The sequence below is a fragment of the Bos grunniens genome, chromosome 10 (assembly GCF_055505025.1).
Source record: "Bos grunniens cultivar Pamir isolate PY7600 chromosome 10, Bosgru_T2T1.0, whole genome shotgun sequence".
NCBI lineage: Eukaryota > Metazoa > Chordata > Mammalia > Artiodactyla > Bovidae > Bos > Bos grunniens.
In genome coordinates, this window is record NC_141174.1 from 28,559,881 (window position 1) to 28,572,661 (window position 12,781).

The 12,781-nt window shown below is 36.9% G+C and overlaps 1 long non-coding RNA gene across 6 annotated transcripts in view; it reads left to right on the forward strand.

Annotated features, from left to right (window-relative positions):
* The window catches only part of LOC147364213 (uncharacterized), a 245,348-nt gene that overhangs the window by 45,130 nt on the left and 187,437 nt on the right, over positions 1-12,781 (forward strand). The gene's annotated exons all lie outside the window — the stretch shown is intronic.

Here is a 12,781-nt window from a genome sequence, read left to right on the forward strand (position 1 = left end):
CAGGTTGGATGTCTGCTCCAGTAACATGGGAAGCAATATCTTCATGTAACCACTCCAGTGGTCTTGCCACCTGCCTGATATTCCTTGCTGCCACTTGTTTTCATTTCATTTTCTAGATTTCTGAGGAACTTCCTAAGTTAATCCATCTTGATAAAATCTTTCAGCTTCAGTTGACCAGAATCAATTTTTGTTTCTTTCTGCTAACAAAATTTACTAATAACTATTGACAAATTTTACTTACGTGGAACTGTTTAAGTGGAAGACTATGTGCTAGTATGCCTCTAATTTAAAATGAATGTATTTAATTCACTAAATACATTGAGCAGAGTTATTCCCAGTAACAAATATAGAAGCAAAATGTTCTTCTAACACAACACCAGGGAGCAGACTGTGGGTAAATGACGTAAGTAATTTATGGACAATAACCATTGCTTTGCCTTCAGATATTTCTTCATCTCTTTTGCATGCCATTCCCCAGGTGCCATCTGAAAAGGGAGTAGTAGGCAGCTAATGAAGGTGTTCTCTGTGGTATTATAAGCAGTCTCAAGAATAAGGAATGGAGCAATTGTCTGCAATCATAACCAGATGTTGTAAAGCTCTACAAGCCTTAATGGCTGTTGTTTCAATACAGCTTTTTAGGAGGAAAAAAATCAATAACACTAAAATAAATTATCTATGGGAAGCATTTACTCACCATTTTTCATGAGAAAATTACTGCACAGAGACATAATTGTGCTCTTTGGATGTAGTTTGAAAGTTGAAAAGCTAAAGGATTATGTTTATACTTGCATGTTTGGCTTTTGTGAGAAGTTTTATGAATTATTACTGGGGCATCTACAGAATGTTTTCTAGTGAAAACTGTGCATGATTTTAGACTTTAAGCCACTTAAAATATGTGAAAGGAACACTACATCCTGTTTAGCTGAAATCATGTAGTACTAAATGGAACAGATGTGGGGCCTCAAGATTTGAATATGTCAAAACTGTAGATCTCTTCGCTCTCTTAAATTGGACTTCTGGTGGCTTCAAGAAGAGTGAGCAATATGTGTGCAAAGCCATCTAGATGTTTTCCTCCTACTCATACACCAGATTCATGGACAGTGCAGGGTGTAAATTAACTGGGAGATGCTGGCATCTTAGCCACATTTTGACAGTGAAATCTTTTAGTCTGTACCAGAATCCCAAAGGGTGGCCCTTCAAGTGCATATATCAGTCACTTGGGCTGCTTATTAAAAGTGTAGATTCTTTGGTCCCACCCTACACACTCATTTTAGGACCCCATAGAAGTACATGTGTCTGTGATACTATACTCTCTAGCATCGATCATTGATAACGTCCTTCTCTCCTTTTAAATGCCTTCCCTAGGACCAGAATTGGACTTCCCTCATAGCTAAATTGGTAAAGAATCTGCCTGCAGTGCAGCAGACCCAGGTTTGACCCTGGGTTGGGAAGATCCCCTGGAGAAGGAAACAACAACCCATTCCAGTATCTTTGGCTGGAAAATCCCATGGAGAGAGGAGTCTGGTGGGCTGCAGTCCATGGGGTCACAAAGACTCAGGCATGACTGAGCGACTAACACTTCACTTTCACTTCAGGACCAGAGTTAATTCTAATTAAAATGTGAATAAGTACACATGTATTAATATATGTAGAACCTTCTTTCCCGCCTGGTCCCCTCCCTTCCCAACCCATTTGGGAAGCATTTCTTAGCCACTTCACTGTGTTTTCTACACAATCCACTATCTGGGGCTTTCTCTTAATGCTATATGCTTTCTGTGACCCTACACACTCAGAATTTGGTCATCACATTCCTCAAACTCTATTGATCGATTAAAACAACTGTCCTAAATTTTATCCTTGTTGCCAAGTCATCCACAGCAATAAGGAAATATTGACAGGTTATTCTGTAACAACATGAGAGGGCTGAAGAAAATGTCATAAATAATCCTTTCATCTTGAGTAATACTTCAGCATTTAACAGACCTCCCCTGTACAGAGCACCTCATCGGCTGCTCTTCCAAGTGAGTCAATAATCACATAAGATTCTGCAGCTAGTATACTTTTAATAAATATTTGTTTAAAAATTATGGAAATTGCAATTCAGGTTGAAGGGAATGGTAACATGATGATAAATCTATGAGAGTAATAAAGCTTCTAAAACACGAATAAGAAGTGAAGACTTATCAGTGGCAGGTAAATGATTTCACAGAAGTGATGTAAGAAATGTACTGTGTTCAATGCTCAAAAAAAGTCATTAGCCAAGTAAAACAGATATCTACTGCATGAATGAGGGGGTGGATGGTGGGGAATATAGTGTTTGGTATGTGAGTGGTGCATCAGGGCAGGACAATTTAAAAATACATCTAAAAGGAACTTGGATAAGAATTCACTTGTTATACCAAAAGGGATTCTAGATGGAGGAAACAGATGAACAAAGACAGAGATGGGAAAAGGCTGAACTTGGACATGAGTTGTCCCTAAGTTGGGTCCAACTCCTTGCGACCCCAAGGACTGTAGCCCGCCAGGCTCCTCTATCCATGGGATTCTTCAGGCAAGTACTAGAGTGGGTTGCCATTTCCTCCTCCAGGGGTCTTCCTGACCCAGAAATGGAACGCGTGTCTCCTTTGTCTCCTGCATTAGAGGGCAGACTCTTTACCACTGAGCCACCTGGGAAGCCTGAACTTGGACATGTAAAGATCTAAACTAGAGATGGAAAGAAAAGAATTGGTGTTGGACTCACTGCGGAAAGGAATCTAAAAGGAATTGAATATGGACTTCCCTGGTGGTCCAATGGTTAAGAATCCACCTGCTACTGCAGAGGACACTGGTTCAATTCCCGGTCAGGGAACTAAGATTCCATATGCTGTGGAGCAACTAGGCCTACATGCCACAACTGCTGAAGCCTGTGTGCCTAGAACCTGTGCAACAAGACCAACACGAAATGTCACCACAATGAGAAAGCCTCACCCCCACCAGGAAGAGTAGGCCCTACTCACCACTGCAGTTAGAGAAATCCTGCATGCAGCAATGAAGTCTCAGCAGAGTCAAAAATAAATAAATGAATAAATTAAAGAAAATAAAAGGAATTGACTGAAGCTGTATACATGTGTGTGGGAAGGGAGGGGGACTCTGCTTTTAAGTCCTGCTGCTGCTGACAAGTCGCTTCAGTCATGTCCGACTCTGTGTGACCCCATGGACTGCAGCCTACCAGGCTTCTCTGTCCATGGGATTCTCCAGGCAAAAACACTGGAGTGGGTTGCCATTTCCTTCTCCAATGCATGAAAGTGGAAAGTGAAAGTGAAGTCACTCGGTCGTGTCTGACTCTTAGCGACCCCATGGACTGCAGCCCACCAGGCTCCTCCATCCATGGGATTTTCCGGGCAACAGTACTGGAGTGGGGTGCCATTGCCGTCTCCCGCTTTTAAGTCCAGTTGATGCCAAATAGGTTGGTAGTTTGAGTGTGATAATAAGACTCATCTTTCAACATATCTTGAAACTGTTTTCCCTGAAAGTCCTGTACAGGTAGAGTTTGGTCCTCTTATTGTACACCTTCTAGGCATTAGTGAAAACACAGTTCCTCTTTTCCATCCTTCTGTTATTTGCTGAAAGCACCCATGTGATGATTATCTTATTACTAGAATTACCCAAATAAGATTCTCAGGAAATGGAGAAAGTACATTTGAAAAATGCAGTTTCCTTTTCCTTTGAAATGGGAAGTCTAACATTCTTAATGATGCCAGAAACCACAGACCCTTAATTTGATTTCTTTCCATCACAGATAAAGAACATCATGATTGATTTGCTGCTTTAGTGAAGGAGAATTACCCATAGGCAAGAAACTGTAGGGGGAAAAGTCAAGAGAAACATTGAAGTTATTTTAGATAAACAGATAAAGAATCAAACCACATTTGGGAGGACCAGTCATTATCCAGGAGGCATTTACTGTTAAAGTGATAGAGTCTGTTAATCCAAAAATATTTAGGGAGAAAGTGTAACATCTTTTAATTTAGATAGATGTCCATATCAATTCATTTATTATTTTGTATATTTCTGATATTTGGATTTTTAAAAATATATATGCAAATAAATTCTTCCTTTATATTAAAGTTATCTTTTGGATCTCTGATAAATTTTCTCATATCCATTTGGATTCAGTTACATTTCTTCAAGGGTTATATTATTTTTTTTTGAAGAGTTTGGAATGAACCAATCATACCTGGATATCTTGGAGAAGAGAGATGGATCCACCATATCAGCCACCTGGCCTCCCTCATTCCAATTTAAACACATCTGTGTCCTTTTAGCCAGCTTATCTCCCTATTTCATTGGCTCTGCATAAAGAGATCAATTTCCCTCTAGGATTGAGAACAGATTCTTATGAAAGTATGCAAAATTTTACATCCTAAATTGTATGTGAAACAAGAAATTTGATTTTGTTTCTCTTAACACAGTTAATCACGTCTTATAAACTCAGTAAGAACACATAATAAAAACAAGATAGCAAATAATCTACACAGAATGTTAGCACTTGTAATCTTCAAGGCTTTCAACTGACACAAAAGTAAACTAAGTCTTTTAGTAATATTTCTATTTCTCACTGTAATTAAAATGAACTGTTTACTTCAAAGAGTAAGGAAAAAAATCCAATGATTCAACAGTGATACCAATTAAGTTTCTATAATGCTTTAGAATTGTCAAAGTATTTTTTTTAAGATTTTAAACTTATTTAATTTTCAAAACACGAAATCTAGGAAAGCTATGACAGATACTATTTCCTTTTGATGCATGTCATAGCTGAGCTGGTAAATAGCTAGGTTTAAGTCTGAAAGCTATTAAGAGGCAAAGCCAGAACTCCAATCCTGGTGGTCTTCCGACTTCAGTGATCAGTGTGTCAAAAGAGTGCGTTGAGTAGCATATTCTGATTTTTATATAGGAATTCAGAATAAGACTTACACTCATGTAAAATTTACAAATATATTTCAACAATGGATCTGATTAATGTATTCTAAGTTTTGTAAAATATCTTATAAGATAGTAAATGGTTTAATTAAAAAATTATATGATTTTATATGCATTTATAGTTATTACAAAATATTGGCTATATTCCCCTGTTGTATAGTACATACTTGTAAATAGTGAACAGTTTTATTTTGGTAATAAAAATACAGCATAAAATTGTAAAACAATAATGTTAGGCAATTTCTTTTCAACTTTATTACAAAATGCTTTGCAAATTGGAAAACTGGAAATCAAGATGAAATCTTAATGACTAAAAGGTGTATACTGAATTAATGTTAAGGAATTGAACAGTAAATGTTAACAGGATAGATGGATTTAAGTATTTATTCTTAAAAGGGAGAAAGTAAGATAAACAAGGAAGAAAATGCTTATTATCATATATTTTAGAAGAAAACAATGCAGTAACTTCATTAAAACTTTTAAATGTTTCCAACAATTTAAAATTTCTATCATTTGTAATACTCTAAATATAAAAATCTGCCTGAAGCTAACAATTAATAAAAAGCTTGAGCAAAATCCTTCATATTTTAAAATTATGATACATTTTAGTATTTCTTAGTTTAAGCATGGAAAATTGTTATCATAATAGATGACTTGCCTAAAGCCACTTGTATCTTTCCATTGGAGCTTTTGAGTAAAAAGAATGAATAAAACTTGGATTGAAAATATGCTACTGTTTTACGAGAACACTAGAAGAAAAAAATTCAGAAGTTGATATGAGTCTTCATGAAAGCTTCAAAAAAGCTTCATGATCAAGAGCACCAAGGCACCTTGTTAACATAAAAAGGCACATACATATTGCAAGCAAATAATACAGAGAATGATTTTGGTATCAACTTCTAATTCTTTCTGTCTAAGGTGACTTCAGTATATTTAGCAGAAGTGTGTCTCCATATCTCCTCAGATGTCTCTTCTTTCATGATTCTAATTCTGAATTTCAGTGTTCCAAAGACCTTCACTGGAATGGACAATGATTTGGATAGTGTTAGCATAGCAATTTCAAGGAAATTCTGTCTCTCGTTGAATTTTCATAAAGTTCACAGTTTACATGCATCATGTTTAATTCTTCTTTTGCCTTTAATTTTCTCTTTACTTTTCTGAGAAATATAACTTCAGGAGGACATATAACTTAACTCCTTCACAGTGTATTGTCTGTAAAAATGTCTACAGAGATCCTATCCCAGGAACTATAGACAGACTGCCATGCCTTTCAGTAAAAAGAGCCTCTTAACCCCCATCCTCCTCACCTCACTTATACTACAAGAGTCCTAAGAGACCTCATTACCTCCCATGCTGCACTCAGGAACCCCTATCCATCTTGAAGAGCATCTTCCCATCATCGCTTGATAACTAGCACAACAATATGTAAGGAAAGGTACTAGCCTTTTAAGCAAGGCTTTGCTCAGTCTAAAGAAGTGAAGAATAAAATTTTAGGCATTGTGGCATGGTGAGTGGAAAACACTGATGAAAAAAAGGAAAAGCATTGCCACAAGTGGGTCACTTTCCATTCTTTCACTAGACACCATTTTTAGAAAAACATTCCTGGTTTTCATGGCTTTGCCTTACTAGCTATATTTCCTCATAGAGATATGAAAAGGAATATGAGTCACTGATCTCATCCAGACATTCAAGTTCTTTTCTTTCTAGACATAGGCAAGATTAAACTTTCTTACTTCTTAAATTAGAAGTAATTGTGTGACTTGCCTTGACCCCAAAACTATGATCAGAAGTGTCATGAATCACTTTCAAGCAGATAATTTAAGAATACATATAGAGTGAAGTAAGTCAGAAAGAGAAAGACAAATACTGTATTTTATCATATATATGTGGAATCTAGAAAAATGGTAGAGATGAACCTATATCCAGTGTAGGAATAGAGATGCAGATGTGAGAATGGATATGTGGACACAGATGGGAAGGGGAGGGAAGGATGGGACAAATTAGGAGATTAGGATTGACATACATGCAGATGACACCACCCTTATGGCAGAAAGTGAAGAGGAACTAAAAAGCCTCTTGATGAAGGTGAAAGTGGAGAGTGAAAAAGTTGGCTTAAAGCTCAACATTCAGAAAACGAAGACATGGCATCCGGTCCCATCACTTCGTGGGAAATAGATGGGGAAACAGTGGAAACAGTGTCAGACTTTATTTTTCTGGGCTCCAAAATCACTGCAGATGGTGACTGCAGCCATGAAATTAAAAGACGCTTACTCCTTGGAAGGAAAGTTATGACCAACCTAGACAGCATATTGAAAAGCAGAGACATTACTTTGCCAACAAAGGTCCATCTAGTCAAGGCTATGGTTTTTCCACTGGTCATGTATGGATGTGAGAGTTGGACTGTGAAGAAGGCTGAGCGCTGAAGAATTGATGCTTTTGAACTGTGGTGTTGGACAAGACTCTTGACAGTCCCTTGGACTTCAAGGAGATCCAACCAGTCCATTCTGAAGGAGATTAGCCCTGGGATTTCTTTGGAAGGAATGATGCTGAAGCTGAAACTCCAGTACTTTGGCCACCTCATGCGAAGAGTTGACTCATTGGAAAAGAGTCTGATGCTGGGAGGGATTGGGGGCAAGAGGAAAAGGGGATGACAGAGGATGAGATGGCTGGATGGCATCACTGACTTGATGGATGTGAGTCTGAATGAACTCGGGGAGTTGGTGATAGACAGAGAGGCCTGGTGTGCTGCAATTCATGGGGTCGCAAAGAGTCGGACATGACTGAGTGACTGATCTGATCTGACATACAGTACCATGTGTATGTAAAACAGATAGCAGCTAAGTGTTCTGTGATGACCTAGATGGGGGGAGGGTAGGAGAGATGTTCTAGAGGGAGGGGATACATGTATATGTATAACTGATACACTTTATTGTACAACAGAAACTAACACAGCATTGTAAAGCAATTATACTCCAATTAAAAAAACAAAAAAAGGAGTAAGCACACCAGTCACCATACTCCCTTTCGTCATCTTTCCAATCTTGGAAATGCAGAGATAGGGCCCCTTAGCTTGGGTGCCTAAATGTGGATGATACATGGCAAGACTCCTTCCCCAGATAACTCATGATAAACAAGTAGCAAAAATATACCTTTATTGTTTTAAGCCAGTGATATGCTGGAGTGGTTTGTCATTACAATAAAAACTATCCTATCTCGACAAGTATAAGAATCAAGTTGAATATAATGTAAAACTACTTCAAAGGCTTTTAAGTTCACATAGACATAAGCTATCATTTCCACGAGAGATGCCTACTGTTATTCATAAAACAGGCTCTAAGTTTCATCAGCTCTTTGTAAGCAATTTTTTTAAAGTTTAGTCTTGATATTTATACTTTAACAATCAAGAGTTTTGCTACTAAATATTGAAATATTGATGAACAAAGAATTCTAGAGGCTGCCTAAGTAGCTCCTTTTTATCATACCTTTATTGTTGTAACTGGTTTATAACATTTTGTAAGTTTCATGTCTACAACAAACTATTTCTACTTTTGTATCCATTACAGCATGCTCACCACCAAAAATTAGTTCCATTCATTATTATACTCTTGATCTCTTTTACCTATTTTACCCCTCCTCTACCTCTTCCCCTTTGGTAACCAGTACTTTGAACTCTATTCCCAAGTTTGTTTGGTTTGGTTTGCTTTGTTCATTTGTTTTGCTTTTTTGCTTTTTATATTCTATATATGAGTGAAATCGTATGCTATTTGTCTTTGCCTGACTTACTTCATTTAGTATAATACCCTCAAGATCCATCCATGTTGTCCCAAATGGCAAGATTTCATTTTTTATGGCTGAGTAATATTCCATCCTCTGTGTATACCATTATTTCTTTATCCATTCATCTACCATTAGATACTTAGATTGCTTCCACATCTTGGCTATTGTATATAATAATGTGATGAACATACAGATGCATATTTCTTTTCAAATTAGTGTTTTTTATTCTGTGGATACACAGCCAAAAGTGGAATAGCTGGATCATATGGCAGTTTTATTATTTATTTATTTATTTTTTAAAATTTCAAATGGGACATCTTACCATTTTAAAGAGAAGCAGATAAAACTAGTTGGTGGAGAGTGAATGGTTCCAGGATAATGGGATCATCCAAATTTTCCACCCCTGGGTTCCATCAAGATTCATTAACAGAGCAAGAAGTTGCAGACAGCTTTGCAGGCCATCCTGAGAACCCAAGGCCATTTGGACCTCATGTGTGTTTTGTCCCATCTCATTGCCTTCAGGTTTTTTGCTTGGTTACACAATGTGGGTCCTGATTAGGTTGGAACGTAGTTTAGAGTAAAAAGTGGTTTTAGTGGATTTCAGGACTACTGTTCTAAGCTATATTTAGAGTCCTAGATAAAAGCTATGTGGAAACCTAGAATAGGTAAGAGTTGGGTAACTTCATATGATTGAGAATCTAATTTAAAAAAATCCTTAAAATCCACATCAAAAGCAATGAAAGGCCATAAGATATTTTTTCCAGTATGTGCTTCTGAAAGGCTAGTATTTTTCCTTTCTTCTCCTTTTGTTATATTTCTCTCTGTGTAATTTAATTTCATCCTTCTGCTCCATTAACCTTCAAAGAAGCTATATAACAGGTGCTAGACTGAGGCAATGTCAGAGCCCAACAAAGACACATTAAGTAATTAACAAACATATAAAATTTGTTAACAATTCATCTATGCATTAAACATTTTGAAAAAGGACTGTTAGTAATTAGTGATGTTTAATGTTCAGTATACAAGGAAAATGACCGTTGTAACTGCCACCTTGAAAATAAGCAACATATTTATTGATCAGAACTTTAAAGTGAACTTCTAACCTAGTTAGAGTAACTGTTTTGACTCAGTCTATAATGTTTTCCTATCATTATTTGATGTTTTTAATGAAACCTCTTATATCCTAATAGTAAGTGGTACCTAAACTGTAAGTAGGCTTTTTTCCCCTAAAATGATCCCTAACATATGGATATCTTAATTTATACAATAGCTCCTGTGCGTAGAATAAGGTAGTCCATAAAAGCCTTCAAGGTCTTGTTAGAAGAGCATCATCCATTTTCCTTAACCATACTCTGCTTGATTTGTAAGAAAAAAGTTATTCTGTTTGCTATTTATTCTCCAAGAGAGATTAGTATAGCATGTGGGCACCCTATTTCTGGGTTTTTTAAGGACAGTATTATGATCTCTTAGGCTTAACAAGCCGTGTTTTTTAAGCTTGGGCAAGCAATAAAAGCACTCCTTCATTGGGGTAACCTGGGAGTCCAGGGAGATCAGTTGTCTTCCCCTCAGAGGCATTCTGCCCAATCTGAAGTAAAATGTGAATTAAGAGAATAAAACTGACAGGCTAAAGCAGGAGCAAGATATACATGAGATACTCAACTAACAAAATTAGTAGGAGAAAATATTTACACATTTTAATATGCTTAGTGTTTTATTTTTGCTTCTCACAGTACAAGTGTGGGTGTGGAAGGTATCTGCTCAAACATAGCCATCTGGCTTGGAAAATCAGGTTAAAATAAACGTAAAATGCACAATGAGTGTATCGATATCGACACACACACACACACACATACATACACACACATACATACACACTCATATAGGAAGATTGGTGTAGCTTTATTTTCTTTTGTAAAGTGTAAAATCCTGAACTCTTTAGATCTAAGAAGCTTATAGTTTTTGACTTCAAACTTCCAGTTGACTGCCCTTCCTAAAATAGCTTTTGTGCTTCTTTAGTCTTTAAGCAGCTTGTGTTTTGCTTAGCTAGTCATCCCAGTTTTTCCCTTTTCTCCATTTTTGCTGAAAGGAAAATTGAGATGCAGCCAAGCTCAATGATTCAGGGAACTTGGGGAGAAATGTTATCACAAAAAATAGTCATTCTACTTCTTTAAAGAAACCACTGGTGGTTCATTTCAGTGTGTGTCCAAGTTGCTACTGTCTGGCTTGTCGAAATCATCTGTATTTTGAGATGAAAAAGCTTCCAAGTTGAGTACGTAGTAAACTTGTCTAGCTAAGAAAAGAAAGTAAAATTCATCATGACAGGAAAGTCAGAAGACCATCATGAAAAAGGATTACAATTCCTGAAAAGCTAAGGTATCAAGCTAAAGAGATTGCAGATACTGACAAGTCTCATCACAATCACACAGGATTTTACTTGTTAATTCACTGATTTTTCCCCCAAAATGGTATTTCCCTACTCTAATAATGAGAATACCGTAAGCTTTAAACAGTGAGGTATCAATGTTAATAATAAGATTTTTGAAAATAATCAAGTTGCAAATGCAACCTAGAAGCTATCATACACTTGATGAAACCTAGTATATCTTTACTGGCTGTTGATATAGTAGGTAGGTCTGAGAAACATGTCATTTTAAGTATATTCTGTGATTACAGCAATTAAATATCTGCTGTGTTTAAGACAAAATGCAAGCTACTATGTGCTTCATTATATGTACAAGTAAAACCCCACAGAAATAATATAAAAGCTGGAAAGTTTACCAACGCATTCACAATCAGCATTGATTCAATACTGGCATTAACTCAACCTCAGAATCAAAATTTACTTTTCAAATAATTCTTGAAAGCAAGGCCAGAAAATAATCTGAAAAGAGAGGACAAGAAACTCTGTAAAGTAAGTCTACAAAACTTAATTCAGTGTAATAGTTCAGAAAAGTATTACTGATTATGATTGAACTTCTTCAAGCTTAATCACAATCATTTTACAAACAGTAGATAGAAACACCTGTTATTTACAGTGATAAATAATGATCATTACTTTGTAGATAATATTGTTCACTTACCCTCTGAGCCTCATTTTCCTCGTCTATGAAGTGGGTAATGTAATAATCCCTATTCCATAGAATTATGTGAGGACTGACTAATGCATGTAAAGCAATGCACGCATGCTAAATTGCTTCGTTCGTATCAGACTCTTTGTGACCCTTTGGATTATAGCCTGCCAGGTTCCTCTGTCCATGGAATTTTCCAGGCAAGAATACTGGAGTGGGCTGCCATGCCCTCCTCCAGGGAATCTTCCTGACCGAGGGATCAAACCCAGGTCTCTGCTTCACTTGCACTGACAGGCAAGTCCTTTACTACTAGCGCCACCTGGGAAGCCCCACGTAAAGCAGTAAGTCAAGTGTATTGGCCATAGACATTATTTAAAAATACAGTCCAAATCATTTTTATGTCTTTCTAATTGCACTGAGAATAAAATCCAAACAATACTATCAAGGTTTCTTAGGCTGTAAACACCTGAGACTCACCTACATATCTCTCTTTATCATATACTATATTCCCTTTGCTCCACATATGCCAGCCACATGTGCTGGCCTTCTTTTGGAAGCGTAAACACACCAAAGAAATTCTCAATTCAGGACCATTGCCCCTCTTGATGCCTTTTCCTGGAATGACCATCCTCTAGGCTTCTGAGGTGTCCCCCTTTCATCAGTCAGCTCTCAATTCAGTGGCTGCATTCTCTAAGAGGTCTTTCCCTGACCAGCAGGTCTAAAGCTGTTTAGCCCCTCCTCCAGCCTCATTCATCTCTGTCTCACTAACCTCGCTCATTTCCTTCATAGGTTTCAGCCATTGTTAAAAAGGTAACTTTTAGAAAAAGTTAAAATCATAAGCCTCAAGAAGACATAAACTAAACAAAGATTCCCTGCCACTCCTTAACTAACATCATACAAATCTGTGGATTAGACAAACTTGTAGATAAGGGATATTGAAATGAATGTGCAAATAGAGACAAAAAAGGCTTTTTTTT